This window comes from Herpailurus yagouaroundi, unplaced genomic scaffold (assembly GCF_014898765.1).
Source record: "Herpailurus yagouaroundi ecotype Mexico unplaced genomic scaffold, PumYag 182, whole genome shotgun sequence".
NCBI classification, from domain to species: domain Eukaryota; kingdom Metazoa; phylum Chordata; class Mammalia; order Carnivora; family Felidae; genus Herpailurus; species Herpailurus yagouaroundi.
This window is the reverse complement of record NW_024412413.1, coordinates 43,789,034-43,813,168: the sequence shown is the minus strand read 5'-3', so window position 1 is coordinate 43,813,168 and position 24,135 is coordinate 43,789,034.

The following is a 24,135-nucleotide window of genomic DNA, read 5'->3' as shown; positions in this document are numbered from 1 at the left end:
AGCTGCCAAAAATAAAAAAAAAAAAAAATTCCCTGGAGACTTGCTGACTGCAGAGATGAAAATAATAGAATGATCTCCGTGGATATGGATGTGTCATCTAAGAATGAAACCTACACAGTTCTAATGTAAATTTGTTTCAGGAGATGTTCGTTTTGACTATTCTGTTGGACTATTTAATAACCACTCATGTCAGTTTTCAATTCAAACTCAAGCTACAGCATGCCATTCAACAGTTAGCAAAATGAGACGTTTGGGCTCAAAAAACATGAACTAAATTCAAAAGAATCAGAAATATGCAATGTTAGACATCACTTCTATTCTCAGGAGCCATGTGATCTTAATTCTAGCTGGTGATTAAATAAATTAAGCCTGAGGAAATAAATATATATATGTGGACCAAATGGCCAATATGGAGCAGGACTGACCTTAGAAATTTACAAACTAAGACTCGAGCAAACGTAAGATGTAAGAAGAAGTTGATATATCACTTCACTCAACAATAACCAAGGATCCAATGAGTAGGAAAAAAGCGGGAAATACACAAAATATACAAAAAAGGTAAAATGGCACAAAAGTAGGAAGCCCAAAAAGCAAAAATAAAATGGACTTAAATGTCAATATGTCAGTGATGAAAATAAATCTAAAAGGGTAATAAATCTATGGAAAAGAAATAGAGCTAAAATATACCCTAAAACATAATAAACATGAGAAGTGAACTTCTCTATAAACACTCAACTTACATTAACATGACTTTAGTGTTCTATATTCTTCATTAACATACCTTTATTAAAACCAGGAAAGTTTTCCTTAGTAAGAAGAACTTGCAAATAACTTTAAATTTGTTTCAGGAACTTAGTGAAAATTCATTTATCCAAACAATAAACTACTCAACTATCTACATTTGCTAGAATCCATAGGTAATTTGAAAATTGCACTTGAGGGGCACCTGGGCGGTTCACTTGGTTAAGCACCTGACTTCAGTTCAGGTCATGCTCTTAAGGTTAGTGGGTTTGAGCCCCGCATCGGGCTCTGTGCTGATACCTCAGAGCCTGGAGCCTCCTTCAGATTCTGTGTCTCTGTCTCTCTTTGACCCTCCCCTGCTCATTCTCTGTCTCTGTCTCTCAAAAATGAATGAACATTAAAAAAATATTTTCTTATAAGAAAGTTGCACTTGAAAAATGAGATATCAATACATTTCTTTAATATTTACTAGATCCAGTGACATGCAGCATAGTTGAACTACACAAATAAAAATCTTGATTTATTTTAAATGCAAAGAATATTGCCACAAGTATTTACCATCTTACGTGGACCTTTCACAAAAATTGATTATGTTCCAGTTCTAAAGCAAGTCTCAACAAATTTTTAAAAATCAGTAATATACAGACCAAGGTCTCTTACTTAACTTATTGTGATTAAATTCAAGACCATGAAATCCAGCAGTAACACCTGCACCGGATGCATAGAGCAGCTACTTGAGGACTCTGCAAAGTCAATAACAAGCAGATTGGGGAATAAACCAGAATTTGTAGTGCCACCAAACTAGTGTGAGGTTAGCTTTTTTTCTTATATCTTCACACTACTTAGGCCTGAATACAGCCATAGTCACAGGCAGAGCACAGCAGAAAAAATAAGCAGAGCCCCCAGTTTCCAGCAGGAAGAACAAAAGGGGGAGCCACAAGGAAGTGGAAAATATCAGTAAGACTGAAAAGATGGAGAACTTGGGAAAATTAGCCTTGAAAGTAGCATACAGATCCCTGGGTTTACCTCTGCCCTTAACATGCATAGATCTGATTGATTTTAAGTATCTTCAGAAAGACTTTGAGAACTGAGTTAATAAATAGACGACTACCCAGATCCCAGATTAGTCACTGGGTGGCCCCACAGGAAGGACAGATTCAAATAGAGCACAGAAAGGTCTCACATCAATAAGCTAAATTCCAATGTTATGCAGCAAAATAAATCCAAAGCAAGCAGAAGGAAAAAATAAAATAAGACCAAAAATCAATGAAACAGAAAACAGAAAACAATGCAGACCACCAAAGAAACCAAAAGCTGAAAAAATCAAGAAAGTTGATAAACCACTAATAAAATTGACAAAGGAAAGGGGAGAGGGCACACACATTACTAACTTGAGTGGAGCCCTATAAAAACGATTATTATTTTGAAGAAAAGACAGACCACTCAATGAAAAAATTGACAAAAGATTGAAACAGAATCTTCACAGAAGGAGAATCCAAAGAGCCAATAAATGTATGGAGTCACATTTAATCTCATGAACAGTCAGGAAAAATCACTTTAAAATTATAAATGAATACTACTGAACACCTAGATAAAGATGAGGAAAAACTGTGAAGTCTGACAAAGACTAGGAAAAACTGAAATTTGACACCCAGGGTAGGAAGATTGTTTAATCTATAAGTAATAATAAGCATTGTTAGTGCAATCGCACTATAAATTTATATAACCATTTTTGAAAAGTTGGGGATTATCTAGTAAAGCTAAAAAAATTACATACCTTAGCAACCAATAATTTCATTTCTAGGTATATATATCTTAGAGGAATTACTCTATATGCACATAGAATAAAATCAAAGAATATGCAAAACATCACTGTATGAGAGAAAACAAGATAGAAACAACACAAATATTAATCATGACTGCACTTGAAAAATGTATAGTGCTGTGTTTGCTTACTGGAATAATGCAGCATTGAAATAAATGAACTCAGACTACGTAAAACAACATGGATTCATCTCACAAAAAATGATGAGAAAGAAGCAATTTCAGACAAATTCACACACTCTAATTCTATTTATATAATATTAAAAATCAAAAAGGATTGGTTCTCAAAGTTCACTGCATAAAAATGACTCAGGATCCTTCTTTAAAAACATGATGCACACCATGTTTTAGAAAACACATTGCTGTTTTCAGATGCAAAAACCCAATCGCCAAAATAATGTATATAGGGATATAGAAAAGGCATGTACGTGCATGCATTCACACATACACACTCACACCTCATATCCACACACATACATCAAATTCAACACAAACTAAATCTGTAAATTCGGAGTATTTCAAAACTTAGAGGAAAAGGGTAAAGGCATGGACATATTAATTACAGATAAATACATTAAGTGATATATTAAAATATGTATTTATACATATATGCCATTTTTACATTGTCATGTTATTATATATATGCAATATCAGAAAATAATAAATCAATCAGTAAAGAAGCAATAACCAATACATAAAGTTTTTTGATCAAAGGAGTCAGTGATCAGACAAAAATATAACCCTCTCTAGACGCACTTTGTTGATCAGATTTTTCAACAGTAAAAGGAATTGATTCTAGGCTGGCATCAAACTTTTCTGCATGCAATGTTGCTAGTGGGGAAGACTGGGCATGGTGGGAGCAGGGGAGGACTCTCTGTGCTTTCTGTTTTACTTTGCTGTGAATCTAAAACGGCTCTAAAAAATAAGTCTATTCAACAAACAACAGGAAATTAGGAAAAACAACTTTCCTGTGGCCTCAAGTAATAGCTATGGAATGTTAATGGAAAAAAAATATAAACCTCATATCTATGATCATGTACATATTATAAGTTCAATGGCCTCAGGACATATTCTCAGCTATAAGAAATTAGGATTCATTTTATCCTTTAAACCTACAAATTGTAAGAAAATTATTCATAAGAAATATCACTAATCTGGTTCCTCTTCTAAATAATATTATTTAAATAGTTAACACTTACTTGGGAAAGAAGTTTAGATTTACTTGCAGGAAAGGCAGACGGTAACTGCTAGTTACGTTGCTTCAGCTGGCATTTGCCAATAATAAAACAAAATGTCTGTAATTAATACCTGGATTTAGCCTCCTTAGAATGCTGTATAGCAACCATCTGTAACTGATTGCCTAATACCTTACCCCAAGAGTCTTCCTGTCCAGTGTATAAAACATTTTCCTTCAGTGAAGTCCTAGTAAATCATTTTTCACTTTTGTCTTTACATATTCATGAATATTTTACTGCCCCTTGGAATTAGTGTTCCCAGGAAACTGCCCACCTGTTCTATGCTTCAATCCAGCAATTTATATAGCTTATAAACACTACAAAACTCATCACCAGGTTGTACAAAACAGTATACTACCTAAATGTTTAGGTTATAGAGGAGGCTTTCCTATACTTTAGAAGTTGTGTTTTGTTTTGTTTTTAGAATACAATTTTGCATTGATATTAGAAGAAAATATATGTGGACATTAAGCTTCCTACAATGTAAACTCCAGATGAGTAAGGCACATATTTACAGTAGTGATTGTTATAGATGAACTTGAAAAACATTTCCCAGTAGTTTCCATGGTATCTGACATTATGTAGAAAAGAAGTATGTTGTAATTAGCAAACCAGAATCTGTTTCCAGTTTTTATATTCTATTCTAGTAAAGTTATATAATTGAACTTATTTTATCAGCTGGCTATGTTTAAGATTGTTTCCTGATAGACAAGATTAGATGATACATTATTATATTATTTTGACCTAATCAATGTTCGCATCTGATATTTCAGTTCTTGACCCTAATGCTCCTTTAGTTGACTAAGATAGTGAATTTGTTTAAATTCTCATTTAGCGCCAAGAATATTTGCTGATGGAATCACTTAATCAAAAGCACATTTAAAACTAAATTACCTAAATTATAAGAATAATTAAGCACACTGGAGAATGTAGCCTAGATTAAGCTGACTTGAAAACCCACTTCTGTGCACATTCATAAATTTATGTTTTTCATATTGGAAAAAATGAAAACTGGTGATCTTTAATTAAGACATTCTGTCAACTCCGGATGTGTCTCTTTTTTGCTTGAGTATATAGTTTAAGTGAAGTTTAAAAATCGGTAAATGGACCTATTGAACATAATGAAATAAAATGTTATTATAAAGACAAGCAAAGGAGTGATCCTGGCTTGAGAACTCCAGCTACAGAGAAAAAAGAGTGAGGCTAGATAATAGATATAGAAAAAGAGAAAACATTTAACCAAGATATCCAACCAGGAATTTCGCTGTAGGAAAACAAAATAGAGCAGCATATAAACCATATATTAAGAACAACACCCCTTCATTCATTTTTGCTGTTGTCAATAAAATACAAGATATTAAGAACCCACTACAGGCAAGACATATTATCTATAATTGTTTCATTGCTGCAAAGAAATCAATGGAAAATGAAAGACATTGGAATATGTTTAAAAGTTAAAGCTAAGAAAAAAATGAGGGATAAAAAGGAATGTGTTTTTGAAAACTGGTGGCTAAGAGCTAAGCTGTAATGGTATAACTGAGCATTTAAAAAATTTACAAATTTCCAACAATAACAAGATAACATTCCATGTGTGTAGTAGAAACAAAGAACACATGACCACTTGGAATCATGTCTGAACATAAAACAAAGACAAGGACACATCAGAAAAACAACCAATGTACCCCTTTCCAGGTCTATGTGAGTGAAGACTAGTCCTTTACCAATGACAACTCATCCTCCATTTTCCTCCTGCCTCCTAAGAAAAGCAAAGATACCTTATCATTAAATCTCCCCTGCGTCCTAACCGAACCAAGCAGAGCTCCGGCAGCTGAAAAGTCTTACTATATTGTAATAAATGCCAAATCTACAGCAAGTTATTACAAGCTGGCACTGAGAGTTTGAGACACTGACCCCTGAATTCAGTGGCTGGTTGCACCTTGAAGTTTCACTGTCCTTTTGCAGTCCTGACATTCCCAAGGAACTGGGCTTTTAAGGAGGTACAAGGATGCTGGACTGGACTACCCGACAAACCAATGTGGGCAACTGCACCATGTCCCCTGGCTAAGCCCTTAATACTGGAACTGTACAAAGCACGTTACTTGTTCATCCCATTCTTTGGGTCAACCATGCTAGCTAGGTGTTAATATATCCCCACACAAAAGACAAATCTGGGTCTTAGGTTAAGTACTTTCCCAAAGCCAGGAAGTCAATTCATGGTGTAGCCTCAGTAAACAGAGACGAATGTAATTATCTCTGTAGAGTTTCTGCAAAGAAGGTGGGCCACAGAGAATAACTGAAGTTGAAATTGCAAAACAAACACATAGCTCACTTAGCCCAAACTCTTAATTTCAAAAATGAAAAAAACAGAGACATAAGAAATTTGTTTCCTAGGGATGCTCAGTTGGTTAAGCGTCTGACTTTGGCTCAAGTCATGATCTCATGGTTCATAGGTTCGAGCCCCATGTGGGGCTCTGTGCTGACAGCTCAGAGCCTGAAACCTGCTTCAGATTCTGTTTCCCTCTGCCCCTGCCCCACCCACCCTCATACTCTGTCTCTCACTCTATCTCTCAAAAATGAGTAAACATACCCTCATACTCTGTCTCTCACTCTATCTCTCAAAAATGAGTAAACATAAAAAAAATTAAAACAAAAAAAGCAATATGTTTCCTAGCATCTGAGAAAAGCAGATAATGAGCACCTTGTCATAAGAATGTCAGCTGTATAGTTTTTATTTGATAAAATTTTTAGAGGCAAATGATCCTTTTAAGAGAGATTCAGGTATTAGATAATTAAATTGGAGGACAGTTCACTACATGACAGCATTTCACCCAGAACACCTTGCAAAGGCATGATCTCTGTTGTATTTCTGAAGCCTAGCAAGTGCTAATAAATGATCAGTAAATGTGCTCAATGAATGAACAAACAAAATACATGATTATGATAGCTCATCATTAGAGTTATGTGGTAAATGACACCAGAATGTTACAATACACTATATCTGGTACTAATATCTTTCTCTTTTTATTACAAACATTCTTTTTTTTAAATTTTTTAAATGTTTATTTATTTTTGAGAGAGAGAGAGATGGAGCATGGGCAGGGGAAGGGTAAGGCAGGGGCACAGAATCTGAAACAGGCTCCAGGCTTTGAGCTGTCAGCACACAGCCCGATGTGGGCTGGAACTCACAAACCATGGGAGCATGACCTGAGCCGAAGTTGGACGCTTAACCCACTAAGCCACCCAGGTGCCCCTATTACAAATATTCTAATGTCATATATTAATTGATTTTCTTCATAGAATAAGTAATAAGGTTCACACATTGCTTCTGCAACCAAACTAAAGACATTATTTTCACTTTGTTTTTAAATCCTGACAGAGCATCAACTGGTGACAACTGTAGAAATGAGAAAAAAGTGGCCTCCATTGAAAATAGACAAGAGTACATGGGGCATCTGGGTGGCTCAGTCATTTAAGTGTCCAACTTTTGGTTTAGGCTCAGCTCATGACCTCACAGTTCATGAGTCTGAACTCCACATAGGGCTCCCTGCTGACAGTGCAGAGCTTGCTTGGGATTCTCTCTCTCTCCCTCTCTCTCTGCCTCTGCCCTGCTCATGTTCTCTCTGTCTCTCAAAATAAATAAGTAAACTTTAAAAAATAAAATAAAATGGACAAGAGTATATATGGAAAGGAGCTAGGGAAAGACATGAGAGTTCATATCCAGTCTATTCAAATTTCACCAGTAACTCAAATATCACATTATTACAGCTTATAAAATATTAAAATAGGCCACCCAATTAAAATTACTGATATGAGAGTGTTATACTTCCACACTTCTCTGCAAATACTCATAAGAAAAGTAACTTTTTTTTCAAGATATCAGGGAGATTACTGACTCTGACAGCTATTCTGAATGCCATGTTATGAAATCTGGAAAACTACTTCAAGACTGTAAAACTATCCATAGCATGTTAAGCAACAAAGAATTATCTTTTCTGTATTGTCTTTTACTCAGAATAAGTAACAGAAACCTATGGAAGAATTGCCATATTATATAAGACAGCATAAAAATTAACACATGCAATTAGCATTTCATCCAGATACCAAGATATCCTGGTAGAAATAGTCATTGCATTATGCTAGGATTATTCTAATTACTATATTTTATTAAATCTGTTCATTATAGTTTATCAAATTTCATAACAAAACTAGAATTGAGGGGCACCTGGGAAGCTCAGTCGGTTGAGCATACAACTCAATTTCCACTCAGGTCATGATTTCATGTGGTCAGTTCAAGCACCACATCAGGCTCTGTGCTGATGGCATGGAGCCTGCTTGGGATTCTCTCTCTCTCTCTCTCTCTCTCTCTCTCTCTCTCTCTCTCCATCTCCTTGCCCCTTCCCCATTCACTCTCTGTCTCTCTCTCAAAATAAATAAAATAAACTTTAAAAAAAGAAACTAGAATTGAGCTGTGGAAGTGTCAGAATGTGTTGACTCTGTAAACTATGTCAGATAAAAGATGGTTGAAGGAACAATTGGAACATTCATGGGCAAGAAAATACTGATGAGAACATGCCTTAAGTCTGAACTTGTTCTAGCTGTAAGAAGAAATAGATTTATTTCTCTGTAACTCCAAAAAACAAAACTGATTCCAGTAGAATATAATCATCAAGACATGTAGCTTTGTTTCAACCATGAAAAAAAAAAAAGTCTTGTTTGAAATTAAGCAGTATGGTTTAGAATGGCTTTACAGATAACTAGTATTTCAACTTCTGGTAGTTTCAACCAAAGGTGAACGCTTAATTGGAAAGGGATTCTTGCACTGATGGGGAGAGTTTAGATTAAGTTTCTCTAAGGTCACTACAAAGTCTGAGGGCATACAAATCAGTGAAAAAATTTATGTAATGTAAGTGAGGAAGTAGCTAAATTTGGTCACATTTGCTCATAAAGAATACATGCTTTCATTTGAAAATAGCGTTTTTGGAATTTTTAATTATTTTTAAAGGATGTATTTATATTTTTAGCACACTTTTTCAATCAGGAGATTTGAGAAATCATTGTGGGATGATACTACAGAAAGTCCAGAAAGAGTATTGGATAATGCCAAATCTGCCTAGACACTTTTTTTTTGATAGACATCATTAAATTAGTAGATAAATACAAGTATCTATCCTGTTATTCATTCAAACAAAGTCAATTCAAATTATTTCAATCTTAATTACTCAGTAAAGGAATCTATTTGTGGATACTTTAACATGAGACTTGTTTATTTCAGAAATGAGAAAAACTCATAAGATAAGCACAGGGCCTTGGGAGACTCCCAAATTTAACTCCATACACTAAACTGCTGAGAAGAAAGGAAATGCATTTTTTGGACAGTTGGATGAGAGCCAACAACTTGTTACAATGGAGCAGATTCTATTCTTTGGGATATTAAAGGATGCACGTATTTTTGGGGGGATCATAGAAGTAAAGGTGATTTATTTCAGTGTTATGAGTTGATCATTTACGTGGGCTTCACTTTAATTATTTTGGATAAAAATAATACAACAGAAACAATTCTTTCTGGAAAAACAAAGGTTATATACATATTGAGAAATATCTTTTGGATTCAGGCATAGAATAAAAACTTCCAGAGGATCAACGAATGAGGGCAAGCAATAAATGAAAAAAAAAAAAATGGAGCAGTTCAACAAAAGAAAACCATCAATTTATGAAATCCCCAAATACCAATTTTGGAATTGAGAACTTGTTGGAGGAAACAATACATACTCAATTTAACTGCAAAATTTTTTTTTCTTAAAGCATTTGTTAGATTGATCATCAAAATTATTTACGGGCACCTGGGTGGCTCAGTGGGTTAAGCATCCAACTCTTGATTTCAGTGCAGGTCATGATCTCACAGTTCGAGGGTTCAAGCCCCATGCTGGGGTCTGTACTGATGGCACAGAACCTGCTTGGGATTCTCTTTCCTGTCTCTCTGCCCCTCCCCTGCTTGCGTGTACTCTTTCTCTCTTAAAATACATAAATAAACTTAAAATTATTTAAACAATTTAACTGAGAAATTATTCTGATGCTTGGTCTGAAGAAAGAAAAAAACCTACCTTTTATTCTTTTCAAAAATTTTAAAAAATGTTTATTTATTTTTGGGAGAGAGAACAGGGGAGGAGCAGAGAGAGAGAGAGGCAGAGGATCTGAAGCAGGCTCTTGCTGTCAGTGCAGAACCCAATGAGGGGCTTGAACCCACGTACTGTGAGTTCACGACTTGAGCCAAAGTCTAGGAAGCTCAACTGAGCCACCCAGGCACTCCCTACCTTTCCAAACTAGATATTCTATCAGTGTTGATTACTATATCAAACATGAAGTCATCCTTTACACATTGGAATGAATATTCAGACATGAATAAAAAAACAATATTGATCTTAAATTATTTGGAATTGAAAAGCCATACTAGAGTTTGACCAAAGCTTTGAAGAACAAATATGCTAATCTAACTATTGGACGCAGTCTAGGACTTGCCAGTGTTTCTTAAGGATATATTTGACAGATACTACTTGAGTCAGCATAAACAAGGGAGGGAATGTGTTTTAAAGAGTTTGGGTTATTTTTCTGAGCTCCATTGCAGGAAGTGCAGCTGGGATGTCAAGGGTCACCTGGAATTGGACAGCCATCAGGAGCTAGAATAAAAGCTCTTTTAATTGATTTCCAATTTACAAACCCATTGCCTTAGCCAATAATTCCCATCCTGCTCTAAAACATACTGATTAATTCTCTCTCGTGGCATTTGAAACACTTCTGTTTAATAACCTCTTGTGCTCCAACAGTTCTGCCATTTAGGTTTACAGGTTTGCTTAAAGTGCTTTGTGTTGTTTCTCTAGCCTTTTTATGCTGGTTGTACTTACCTTTTGTAAGTACATAATGCAATTATTATGTAAATTGATGAAGTAAAATAGCATATAGTCAGAAAGGCTTTTTCTATGGAATTTAATTTCAATGCTTTGGAAATACTTGACAAAGATGCATTACAACCTTACAGTTAAATAAGAGTGTGAAACTACAAAGGACGGAGAAAAATTTTTTTTAAAAAGTAGAAAAAGTCTTCACTCAGTATGCCTCAAGAAGGTATTTAAGTTCTTGCTCCATTCAAAAAATTAAAACAGAAATTACAAATGATAACTTATGTATTTAATGTAAATACATAATATAATTTTATGCATTCTATAAAAATATCACAAAAACTCCAATTAGCAGATGTATACTTAAAGAAAAGGCTGTGGAGCTCCATGAGAAGATATGGATATAAACGTGTATTTACATTAAAAAAAAGCTAGAATTTTTAGAATAACTATATACTCCTTTTTAGTGATTTCTTGCTTTAACCAAAGTTTCAATTGCTCATCTTTATTTCATAAAATAAAAGGACTTCCTTCTACCATCCCAATTTCTATATCTCTCTGAGATCACTTGGTCACTTACTCCTACTTTTCTCGTGTGCATTATGTCACTGTAACCTGCACTTAAAATGAGCTGAATTCATCGTGGTGAAAGTAAAAATTTAGCAACAAACAAACAAAAGACATCTTTTCTCTTTGACTGAAGGTGTAGACTCTATCTTATCCTCTTGATGAAGTCTCAGGAAAGCCACACAGATTTTTTTTTTTCTCATTCTTAGATCATAAAAAGTTCTTTAGGCACTTTTACTACCAAGAAAAATCTCACTTCAGTAATAAATGCCCAATCCCATATCAGAATTACATAAATCCATACTCTCACCTAATTCAAAATTTCTTTCCTATCCAACTCAGAACTGCATTCTCCCACTAATTTCCTTCCTTTATTGTTAGCTACTTACAGAAAGAGCTGAAAATTACTCATCCTTAATTCTCTGTAACTGAACATGTAGCAAGTGTTCATCACATATGTGTGGAACTAAAATGATTTCCCAGAAAAGAGCATCTCCCTCGGAGATGTAGAGACTTTTACCCATAAGTGAGGATGGCAAGTGTCACATTCATTCCACAACATAATTCCCATTTGCCTTCCCTCCTTCTCCTTTCAGCCATACCGCAACCATGGCTGATCACCACCACCAGACCACAACCACGAACAGCAAAAAACTCCATTTATACAAAAATAGTTTGGTCAAATGATTTCTACCAGATCTGATTACTTTACAGGTAATAGCCTGGCCAAAAGAATTTTTCTTTATATAATGCCAGAAGTCAAAGAAAAAGACTAATTCATTTGACTGAGCCTGATAAAGTCATAGCTGCTCAGTCTCTGGTTATTGGATCTTTAAATTGAGAAATTTAAATTCATAAGTTTGCCTAAAGTAATTCTCTCTCCATGATTAAACTAACACCTACTACCTCTGCCTTCTCATTCAGAACAATTATGTGAATGCATGAGTATTAATGATTACATCATCACTGGGAGATTTGTTTGACTTAAGAGGTAGGTTTTGAGCAGAGCTGTTACTAAGGAAGGCAGTTCAGGAGATCAAATTAAAGATGAGCGGATTCATAGAACGTTCATTCAATCATTTAATCAAAAAGTAGGGAGTCAATAAGGTTTTATTATATGCTAGATACTGTTCTAGGTGCCAGAGGTACTATGGTGAAAAAAGCAGGTTATATTTCTTCCCTCATAAAGCATTCACTTGAGTTAGCTTAGTTAGGAAGGGGAAGGGATAAAAGGCAATAAACAAAGTAATTTTAGGGTGATGCACGCCAGGAAGTATTAGCTCTAATGACGATTGACTGGGGAAAAATTCACTTTCAATAGGGTATCAAGGGAGGCCTCACTGAGTAGCTACGAGCTGAAGGACCTGATTACTCCATCTACTCCATGGGCAAAGGGCCTGATTAGGTAAGTGTTTGGCATAAATTTTTGAAAAAAGAAAAAGAAAGTAAAGATTTGGGTTCAGAATTTCTTACTCTTATGCTGACTGGTTCTCAAGATAGCCATGAGATTTACAATAAGAGAGAGAGAGAGCACACTCATCCTAGGTCTTTAGTTCAAGAAATGTCTAATACCTTGGAGTACTGAATATTCTTAAGGGAAATGTTCTTCAAGTCTCACAGTCAGATGGAGGACTTTTCTTTGTCTATCTAGAGATATTTCTTTTGAAAGAATAAGAACAATCCCTTTCATGGCCATAGCTGGTGAAATATTTACAGACTTTTACTTTCAACTTTGATATTTTATGTCACCATGTGGGTCAGGCAAGTCATTACACAATTATGACAGAGTTTTCCTTTGCATTAATTATAGTTAACTCCTCTGTAATTATATATTATGCATTAGTTCCTTGATTGAAAATGCAGTAAGGAAATTTCTGTTCACCAGCACTCTGAGTGAATATCCTATTGCTGCAGATGTCTGAACTCATTCATTTATTCATAAGCATTTATCAAGGACTCACTATGTGTCAGATGTAAGATAGGAGCTGAACATACATGGGTAAATAAGCCTGGAAGTTTTCCTCATTTCATGGACCTTGTATTTTTGTTTATATATGTGAATTTTGTTTTTATTTAAGAAAAAAGTGGGTTTTTTTAAATTTACTTCATCTCCAGGCCTATAAACATGTTTCTGTGGTTCATAACTGAGAAGTGACATGTCATTCAAGGTACAAATATAGTTCTAAAGTTGTAACTCTGCAAATCATTTACTCAAATTTCTCATTAGAGGTCTCTGCAACAGGATCCTGCTGTGAAAGTTCTTTTAAGAGATCCTAACTAAGCATTTTGTTTTGTTTTGTATTTTTCAGAATGATGAAAATGGACAGCAAGGATGATCAAAATAAATTTTATCACAGCAGTCACAAAACGTGATGGGTTCTTTTCTCATTTCAAAAAAACAAAACACTGACTTTATGTGCATTTGGGGGGAAAACACAATGGAAATCCCCAGAGTATATTTAAATTCATCACAATTAACATGAAGCAGCAATGTTTCCTCCTCCCAAGCATCACTATGGATTAGAAAGATGCACAGGCTGCTGTGTCTCCACTGCTTACAATAATAGTTTTAATATTTGCAGTAGCTCACAGCAAAGCTAATAAGGTAAGATAATTTAAGGAAACTCAGAGTGCCTATGTTTAGTCTGAAAAATTGACAGACACGTTGAGACCTCAGCGATAATCCTATGACGATTCCCACCTTAGAGAGATCTTGGTGAAGTGTAACAAACTACTTGACTGATCGCTTCTCTTACATGTAAACATCAAATGAAACCATCCCTGGAATCAGTTGCATCCCTAAGTAGAACTTCTTTACACCTGATTTGTGGCTGGGAGCAAAGGCAAATGAGCCAGGCACCATGGCTCTGGGTCTCTGAAAGAATAAGAAAGGAACAAGCCTGGGCTCTGAAGATAAGCTTAATTTCCTCACAAGTTTTTCTGTCCAGTCCTACTCTATTTACTAGAGAACAATCATGCATAAGCTCATGGTCAAAGAAGACAATCACCTATAGGTTTACGTTTCATCAGTGAGAGAAAAGGACAATGGTTGCTACCTGGAAGAATTTGACCTACCAAAAGGGACCAAGAACTTTCAGCACCTTACCGAAATGTTATGGCCTCTTGCATTTTTCTTTCTTAGCTTATTTTCATGAAAGAGTGTTCTCCTCCTCATTGGTACATTGTGTCATATGGATTCTGTAAGCTTATAAGGAAGCTTGGTAACCATCTTGTTTAGTATTTGGTATCTCAGTATTAGAAAGATTATACTTGACAGAGATTTTAGCTAAAAGCAGGGAACAAGAAGACAGTTTTATAAAAGAAGGTTTTGAAATAAAAATATATTTAACTGTCATGAATGGGAGATTAATGGAAGTGTTTTCTTTTTTTTTTTAATGTTTATTTATTTTTGATAGAGAGAGAGAGACAGAGAGACAGATTGTGAGCAGAAAGGGGGCAGAGAGAGGGAGACACAAAATCTGAAACAGGCTCCAGGCTCTGAGACTGACGTGGGGCTTGAACTTACAGACCATGAGATCATGACCTGAGCCGAAGTCAGATGCTTAACTGACTGAGCCACCCAGGCACCCTGTAATGATTTCTATTCCTAAATTCCAGCTATAAGTAAAACTCTTCAAAGCATTTCTTTTATCTTTTCTACCCAACCAAAAAAGAACAAATTACATAACAGGTTCTTTTCTTTTTTTCCTTCTGTCTACTTGATTTACCAATATGGTAATTAATTGGAAGTCTTTCTACTTTTTGTTTCCTCTAACCAAGTCTTTAGCTAAAGAGTGGCATAAATCCTAATGTTGAGAAATGAAATTCTAAAATAAGAATCCAAATATTTATTCAGCTATAATTTCCTCTATACTCACAAATGGTAATTAAATATTATGGCAGTCAAGTGTCCTAATTATTTGTGATTTCTTAATGAAATGCAAATTTATTCGTATTTTCTAGCAGAATGAAGTATGTAATTCTGTATTGTTAGGTGTTATTCACTCATCCACCTATTTAGTATTGTTAGATGTTAATCGGATCAGATACTAAAAATTTTCTTTTTCTATCTTTAATCAAAGGATAAACAACTATATACTAACTAAACACTGAATGTTCAGCATTCCAGTTAATTATCATGTAAAAGGGGTGTGCAGATAGTGGTCTCTGAGTCCAGGAGTTTAAAAGAAAAGTTGAAAATCCAGGATTACCAGGCCACTTCCACTGAATGTGGAGAGACCTTTATTGCTGGCAAAGAAGAGTCACCAGAATTTAAGGGCTCATTGTCCTCACTGTCATTAGGGTCTTTCCTCCTACAGATCCTATTCTTTCTCACTCACTACCCTCACTTTTAGCCAACAGCAGGATGAGGTCCTGTGTTTGATTTTCAACATTGTCAGCCCTATGGCTATGAGAGCTAAGGCTCTCCTTCGGGGCACACATACAAGACCTGAGGTCATTTACGAGGTCCCTGAACTGGGAATTTGAATCCCTGAGTTCATCCTTTTCTTTCAACACTTTGTTCAGTGATAGGAGCAACCAACCAATACCAGTATATTCCTAGTTTTCCAAAAATGTTCCGAAGTCTTACATGCAGAGTCACATAGCTCCTTGTTTCTTATAAGTAGTTGACCAGGGGTAATCAGTGAAGATATTTTTGCATATCTCTATAAACAGTTCACACTATGAACTATCAGTGCATAGAATCATTTGCATCTTTAAATCTAATCAGATGAGAGAACCAATTCCAGAACCCCCAGAACCAATTTGGAAAATTCATCCAAAAAATTCTGTTCTTTTAGAACTGCTGTCAATGCCAAATTCTGTATTAGCCAGGGTTCTCCAGAGAAGCAGAACGAGTAGAATATATATGGATATGTATATAAAAGGAGATTTATTACAGGATTTTTTTCATGCTATTATGGAGGCCAAGATCCTATGATCTGCTATCTCCAAGCTGGAGAATCAGGAAAGCTGGTGGTATATTCAGTGAGACCAAAGGTCTGGGAATCAGGGTTTTTAAGGCAGAAGACAGATGTCTGAGCTCAAACAAAAGAGAGCAAATTTGCCCCTCACCTTTTTGTTCTGTTCAGGTCTTCAAGGGTTTGGATGATGCCCAGTGCACTGGTGAGAGTGATCTTTGTTACTCAATCGACCAACTCAAATTCTAATCTTTTCCAGAAACACTCTCACAGAAACACCCAGAAATAACATTTTACCAGCTTTTGGGGCATCTCTTAGTTCAGTCAAGCTGACACATAAAATTAACCACCACAGTGAGCAAAATGTGTTTTCTCATTTTTTAATGTATTTCTATAAACTTTTACCATGCCTGGTACATCATAAGTATTTCATAAATACATGCTAACTAAATAAAGAAAAATTTAAAAAACACTGGCACATCCTTCCTTTCGCTGATTTTTTCTTTAGTCAAAACATCATTACTTTTCATAATGTATTCTGTAGCTTCCTTCTTTCAGTATCTGGAGCATAATGGTACGTTCTTACATTTTTTAAGTACAAGATTCCTGAAGGATGTAATTAAATTATTTCAAGTTATTCAATAAAAGTAGGAAATAAATTATGTGATATTTACGTGATAACTTTTCTAAATTTTGTGAGCATTACTGGCATACATATTCATCTTCAGGGTCATAGTGTAAGAATTTATGAATGACTAAAGATGTCCACCTACATGTGGAGAGATACAGAAAAGAAGAAAATAATATTACTAAAAAGATTAATACGGTTAACTTCAAGTTGTTTTCTGAATGTCAAAATGGAGCAATTGAGGCACAATAAATAAGAACTTCCAACATAACACAGTTCAAGGTGATTCTGATATTGTTACAGAATATATTTAGATGATATTTCTATCTTGCTCACTGTATACATGTCTCTAATTCTTGATTGCAAAAGCAGATGGAGATGTTAAGATTCTATTTTATGGGAAATCAGACATTACAAACATAGCTCTCAAATGTGTATTGCTTGTTTAGAAATGTATTCACTTGAGATGTGACCGGAAGGCAAAATTCTTTTGCTGCTTTTTCAATCTACTTATTACTCTACACATGTAAAGTGATGTAAGTGGCACTGCCAGATGTGATCAATTATCACAAAAGCACTTTTCTTAATCCAGGATCTGAAAAAGTCTATAGCTAGACAGTTCTTATATTTGATATCTCAACCCCAATTTACATGAAAGCTGTTACCAAACAAAAAATAATGCAGCTGAAAAATTGGGCTCCAAAATCTGAAGGCTAAAAAGACCTCTATCACAGAAATAAAGTATCATAATCCCCATGCATCTATATTTCACCATTGGTTGGAATTTAAATTGGAACTGGCATCCAAAAATTTTAACAGCAGATTAGAATTTCTGAGAAAATAATATATCTATTGACAGGAGTGCTTTGAACAGACATTGGGTTAGTGACTACAGCCCATTAAAAAATAAGGAAGAACTCATCCATGCTATCATGAAATTTAACTCAATACTAATTCTGAATTCAGTCATCATTGAGTCTTCATAAGACTATTGAAAAAGTGAAAATAAATAATAGTAACAGTTACTGTGTGCTAGGATGTGTTCTTTGAGTTTTATCTGATCTTCTGAATATTGTCAGTTAGTTCTCAGCTCTATCTCATCCTCTTTCACTGCCTTCTTGTACTACAAGCTGAGACAACTTAAGATGAATAAATTTTATGGTATATAAATTATACCACAAAAAGATTAACGAAAATATTATTTGAAACTATTTATTTATGTAAGTCAAAATGAAATAGTTCAAATAGATTAATTTTACTTTATATATAAATATATATAATTATTAATATATTATTTATATATATATTAATTTAAATTCAAGTTGGTTAACATACAGTGTAGCCTTCAGGAGTAGAGCCTAGTGATTCATCTCTTAAATATGACACCCAGTGTTGGTTCCAAAAAGTGCCTTCCTTAATGTCCATCACCCATTTAACCCATCCCCCCAGATATATCCCCTCCAGCAACACTTAGTTTGTTCTCTGCTTTTAAGAGTACCTTATGCTTTGCCTCCCTATCTGTTTTTATCCAATTTTTCCTTCCCTTCTCTTATGTTCGTCTGTTGTGTTTCTTAAATTCCATGCATGAGTGAAATCATATATTTTTCTTTGATTTATTTCACTTAGCATAATACAGTCTATTTCCATCCACATTGTTGCAAATGGCAATATTTCATTCCTTTTCATTGCTAAGTAGTATTCCATTGTACATATATACCACATCTTCTGTATCCATTTGTCAGTCAATGGACATTTGGGCTCTTTCCATAAAGCTGTAATCATCAGAGCACCTGGGTGGCTCAGTCCGTTAAGCGTCCGACTTCAGCTCAGGTCATGGTCTCACAGTCGGTGAGGTCGAGCCCCATGTGGGGCTCTGTGCTGACAGCTCAGGGCCTGGAGCCTGTTTCAGATTCTGTGTCTCCCTCTCTTTCTCTGACCCTGCCCCTTTCATGCTCTGTCTCTCTCTGTCTCAAAAATAAATAAACATTAAAAAAAAAGCTGTAATCATCAATACAGTATGGTAATGGCACAAAAACAGACACATAGTTCAACGGAATAGAGAACCCAGAAATGGACCCACAAATAGATCGCCGAATAATCTTCCGCAAAGCAGGAAAGAGTATCCAAAGGAAAAAAAAGACAGTCTCTTCAACAAATCGTGCTGGAAAAACTGGATAGCGACATGCAGAAGAATGAAACTGGACTGCTCTTACACCACACACAAAAACACATTCCACAGACCTAAATGTGAAAAAGGTCACCATCAAAATCCTACAGGAGAAAACAGGCAACAACCTCTTTAACATCAGCCACAGCAACTTCTTGGTTGGTATGTCTCTGGAGGCAAGGGAAATAAAAGCAAAAATGGAACTATTGGGACCTTCTGCACAGTGACGGAAACATTCAACAAAACTAAAAGGCACCCGGAGTAATGGAAGAAGATATTTGCAAATGACATATCAGAAAAATGGTTAGTATCCAAAATCTATAAAGAATTCACCAAGCTCAACACCCAAAAAACAAATAACCCAGTGAAGAAATGGGCAGAAAACATGAATAGACACTTTTCCAAAGAAGACATCCAGATGACTAACAGACACAGGAAAAGATGCTCAACATCACTCATCATGAGGGAAATACAAATCAAAACCACAATGAGATACCACCTCACACCTGTCAGAATGGCTAAAATGAACAACTCAGAAAACAATAGATATTGGCAAATAGATTAATTTTAAAGTGCAATGCAAACTCTTTTCGTACTGCACAATAAAGTAACTTAAAAATAAATTTAAATCTTTTAAATGAGATATTACTTTTTACATCTTGATATTAAAATATAAGCATTACATTCATTCAAAATAATAAAGGCAATTTTTGGTCAAATGAACTTAAATAACACAGTACACTAACATTTAGGTTTATTTCCTTAGGAATGTGTTTTATGATTATATAAGTGCCAGTAATTGATTTAAACAGAATATCGACCCAACATAAAAATGAAACCCAAAGTAGTTGGCCAATCATTTGGTAAATATCACTATGTTACTAATGTATGCCATATATTTCTTATCCCAATAACCAGGACACATTAGCCTGCAAAATCTGCATAAGCTCAATAAGAATGGGCTTTTGAGAGAAGCAATCATATAATAGAAAAGCATCATCATTAATGTTGTGATCATCATTACTGTGTAAGAGTTAAAAGAAAAATGTTAGAAAATACAAGTACTAGCTGCACTTAAATGTATCAGAAATTGCTTAGCTATTTTGTCATGAAAATGGTAATTAATCCTTAGAAAACACCAAGAAATATCATGAAACTGAAAACAATATAAATGCACATTAAGTCAAATACTTAATATAACAATTAACCATTTGAGTAACACCACTGAGAATATTGTCAAGAAATTTTTAAAACTCAATGGTAGAGTAAATAAATGAAACATATTTTGATCTGTTTGAGCAAGTACTACTTTAATGTAAAGAATGATTCTTTGTTAGTATATAGTTACTTACCTAACACACCTCATTTTAACAGATAAAAAGCAGACATCTGTGAGAAAGTTTAAAACTTACTTATATAGCACACAGATACTACGTGTTGAAAGGCTGTGATGATACTGAAAAGAGTATCTTTAGTTAAGAATCATATTAACAGATTTTTTTCAACCTCAGTAGCTATTTATTCATTCTACCATCCATCCAAACAGGTGTTAAAAACCTACTATATCTCTACTAGTTATTTAAATTCTTCCCAAGTATCAATGAACTCAGACTCAGATTTTTCACGGTTGGGTTTCCTCTAGGATATATTGAGAATGTGTAGGAGGAGAAATCCTATGTGTCTCCTGTCACAATGTGACCTCTGCCACCATGTTCCATTGTGAACCATTGCTTCCTTGGTTCCCTCCCCAGACTGAAACTCCTGGTCATGATCTCCCTGACAGAAAGTTGCTCTCTCTCCAAGAGAACCGCAGAATTTAACAGCAGGACTAGGTGTGTTACTGTCTACTCTTATGTCCCTTTCTTTTTCATAATACCGCAATTGAAGATACTAGAATGAAACAGTCATTCCCTTGCCTTTTAAAATTTATTTGACATGATATTGCCAATTATTTTGATCCAAAGAAAGTAATTTGCTCAAATAACCTCAAAATCATCAGTATAAATGATAACTATCTTTGATATTTTTTAAATACTTGTGTCTCAGATTCCCCTATTGTTTGCCTTTGAAACTTTGAGTATCTTATTAAAATTCTTTTTAATTTACTTATTAAAAACTATCATTCCATTTCAATTTGTGAGCTATTTAATAGTTTTGATTAATAATTTGTGTTTTGTTTTGACTTGACTAAATCAAATCAAACTTTGTTTTGTTTTGATTAATAATTTTTATCATTAAGACATTTTTGTTTTGATTAATAATTTTTTATCATTAAAGCATTTTTCAAAAGCTTATATTTTCTCCCAGCGTTTCTGTACTTATTTTTGTGTTTAACTTTTCATATATTTTTGGTATGAATATCCAGTTAGTTTTATTGGAAAGAATACCATGTCTCCACTGATTCGAAAACCTACCCTATTACAGAAATCTCATAAATGTGCAGGTATATCTATTCCCATAATTATCCACTATGTTAACTGGCTGTTTGTTATATGAAGATGAAAGTGCTTATGGTAACTAAGACTTGACCTTGGTGGTTTAACACTCCTGCATGACTTTCCTAACCTCTGCTCCTTCCATATGGAAAATGCATTTCTCTTGTCATTGAGGCAGGAACTGATTCCCTAGTGTCATTTTTAGTCAGGATTTTTAAACTATGTCAAATCCTTTTAGTAGCTTGAAAGATCCCCAAAGACACCTCTAGGACAGGCACTTGATTATTCATCCTTTCATTTCTGGGGTATAGCAAAGATCATGAAGAACTGAAATTACTTTGCTCTTGTGTGATCTAAAATAATCTGTGGAAACTATGTAACCCTTTTTACATTTTTAGATTTACATTTACAAGCTTTACATTTAAATAGCTGAAAATGATATGCAACATAAGTATTTATATTTTGAAGGACACTGTTATACCACAGGTTTAAATAATTCTGAGGACCTAATCACATAACAATGGTATGCAAAATCACTTATTTAAAACTACAGAAATATGACCCTCTCTAATAATGACCCTCTCTAACAAATAAAGTTTACATTAGTCTCTTTCTATACCAATTTTCCCTCAGAATTGTATCATACTTTTCTGCAAGAAAATATGTTAATTCAAAACATTTTTTAAAGAATTTCTTACAACCATAAGGTTCTAAGTGTTAAAAAAAAAAACTGGAGTCTAGTTGTTACAAGAATAAGAGAGACCCAAATAACAAAAATATATTGCATATTTTGATAAATAAGAAATTATTAAACATTAAAAAGTCAATTTCCTTGGGAATTAATTTATTAATGAGATGGATAGAGCTGGATTCTTTTCAATTAGTTAATTAGTTAATGCAGCTAGCATGAATAGTAATTATTCTTACAATGGAAAACTTTTGTTTAGAATCTATTATTTTCTAATTCTTTATTTTTATTAACTGGAAGAGCAGAAAAAGCCTGTCTCTCATAATTGGGTAGAAATGGAAGGTATTTGTTATGGCAAAATAATTCCATTCTTAAAACTCCATTTATATTATTTGCCAAAAATAAAGTTATGTAGCATCAAAAAATACAATAACAATTTCATTATATCTTCTTCATTTATGTGAAATACAAGTAATTAGAAACTGCATGACGTGCAAAATGAGTTATTACCCAGTTATCAGAGGCTTCTGTGACCTCAGGTTGCTGGTTATGCCAAGAAGATTTTGCCACACTTTACTGAGTAACTTTTCATTGTAAAGACATGTATACCTCAGATATAATGTGGGATCAGTTCCACACCACTGCAATAAGGTGAATATTACAATAAAGTGGGTCAAATGATTTACATTTAGTTTTGGTTTCCCAGTGCATATAAAATTTAGGCTTACACTATAGTCTACTAAATATGTATTATGTGTAAGAAAGCAATGGACATATCTTAGTTAAAACATACTTTATTGCTAAAAAATGCTAACCATCATCTCAGCTTTCAGTGAGTCATGATCACTGATCACAGATCACCATAACAAATGTAATAGTGTGAAAAACTTTGAAATAATGTGAAATTATCAACATGTGGAACGGAGACATTAAGTGAACAAAAGCTGTTGGAAAAATGGTGCCACCAACCTTCAATTTGTAAAAGTGCAATATCTATGAAGTGAGATAAAGCAAAGGGCAATAAAACGAGAATTGCCTGTATATATTCACTATCAGGTGCATTCCATGTCAGTTGAATCCTATTTCACTGGGTAAAACTCCATTGTCATTTACCTTTATCAACAGCTTAAGAATAAGGAGACAGAAACACACAGAGATTAGGTAACTTGTTCGCACAGTACTGCTAATGAGCAGAGTCTGATATCAAATCTATGTCTTTCTTTGAAAACTATGTGGGTCTATCCAAAATGTAACCATCATTAAGTTTTTTAAAAAGAAGACATAATTGCCCTAAGATACAAGAAAAATAGTTAAACATAAAATAGTTGAAATAAAGATTCCCTATGAAGCTCAAATTCATTTTCTGATGACAACACCCTTTGCACTTAAGACACCTATTTAGTTCCTCACATTTCCTAATTGTTTGAACAACAGGAATTGATCTAGTTAAAAGTACTTCATAATAGTGGCATTATTTTCTTGCTGTGTTTTCATATGTGTTATTCTCATCCTCCTAATCTGATTGGAGTCTGTGTAGACCTCTTTGCTAAATTTCAGGTCCTACTAATTTCTTGCCATTTTCACTTGGAAATCTCCAGTGATTCCAGGTTGAAGTCTTTTAGCCCTTTCTACCTATTAGCATCCTTTTTCTGTTTCCTCCTTGTTTTGTCATTCTCATCGTAGTGGACACTATTCACGAGTTTTCCCATATCAAAAACCAAGCCTGTACTTTGTCTCACCCACCACATCCGGTCCTATAGTGTCTATTTGCTAGAGGTCTCCTGTATCTTTCTCATCCTTCTTCAACCTCATGGCAGGGTTGTAAGATGAGGATTTCAACCTCTTTTTCTCGGTTATTGCATGATCCTTCTAGCTTGTTTTTCTATACTTGCCTTGCATTCTTCCAATCTATTCTTCTCCATGCTCCAAGACTAGCATTCTGCTATTCAAATAACAATGTACATTCAATGAAATATTTCCAAGAAATATATTTCATGTCCATGAATTTGCAAGTATCACTATAGGTGCGAATAAT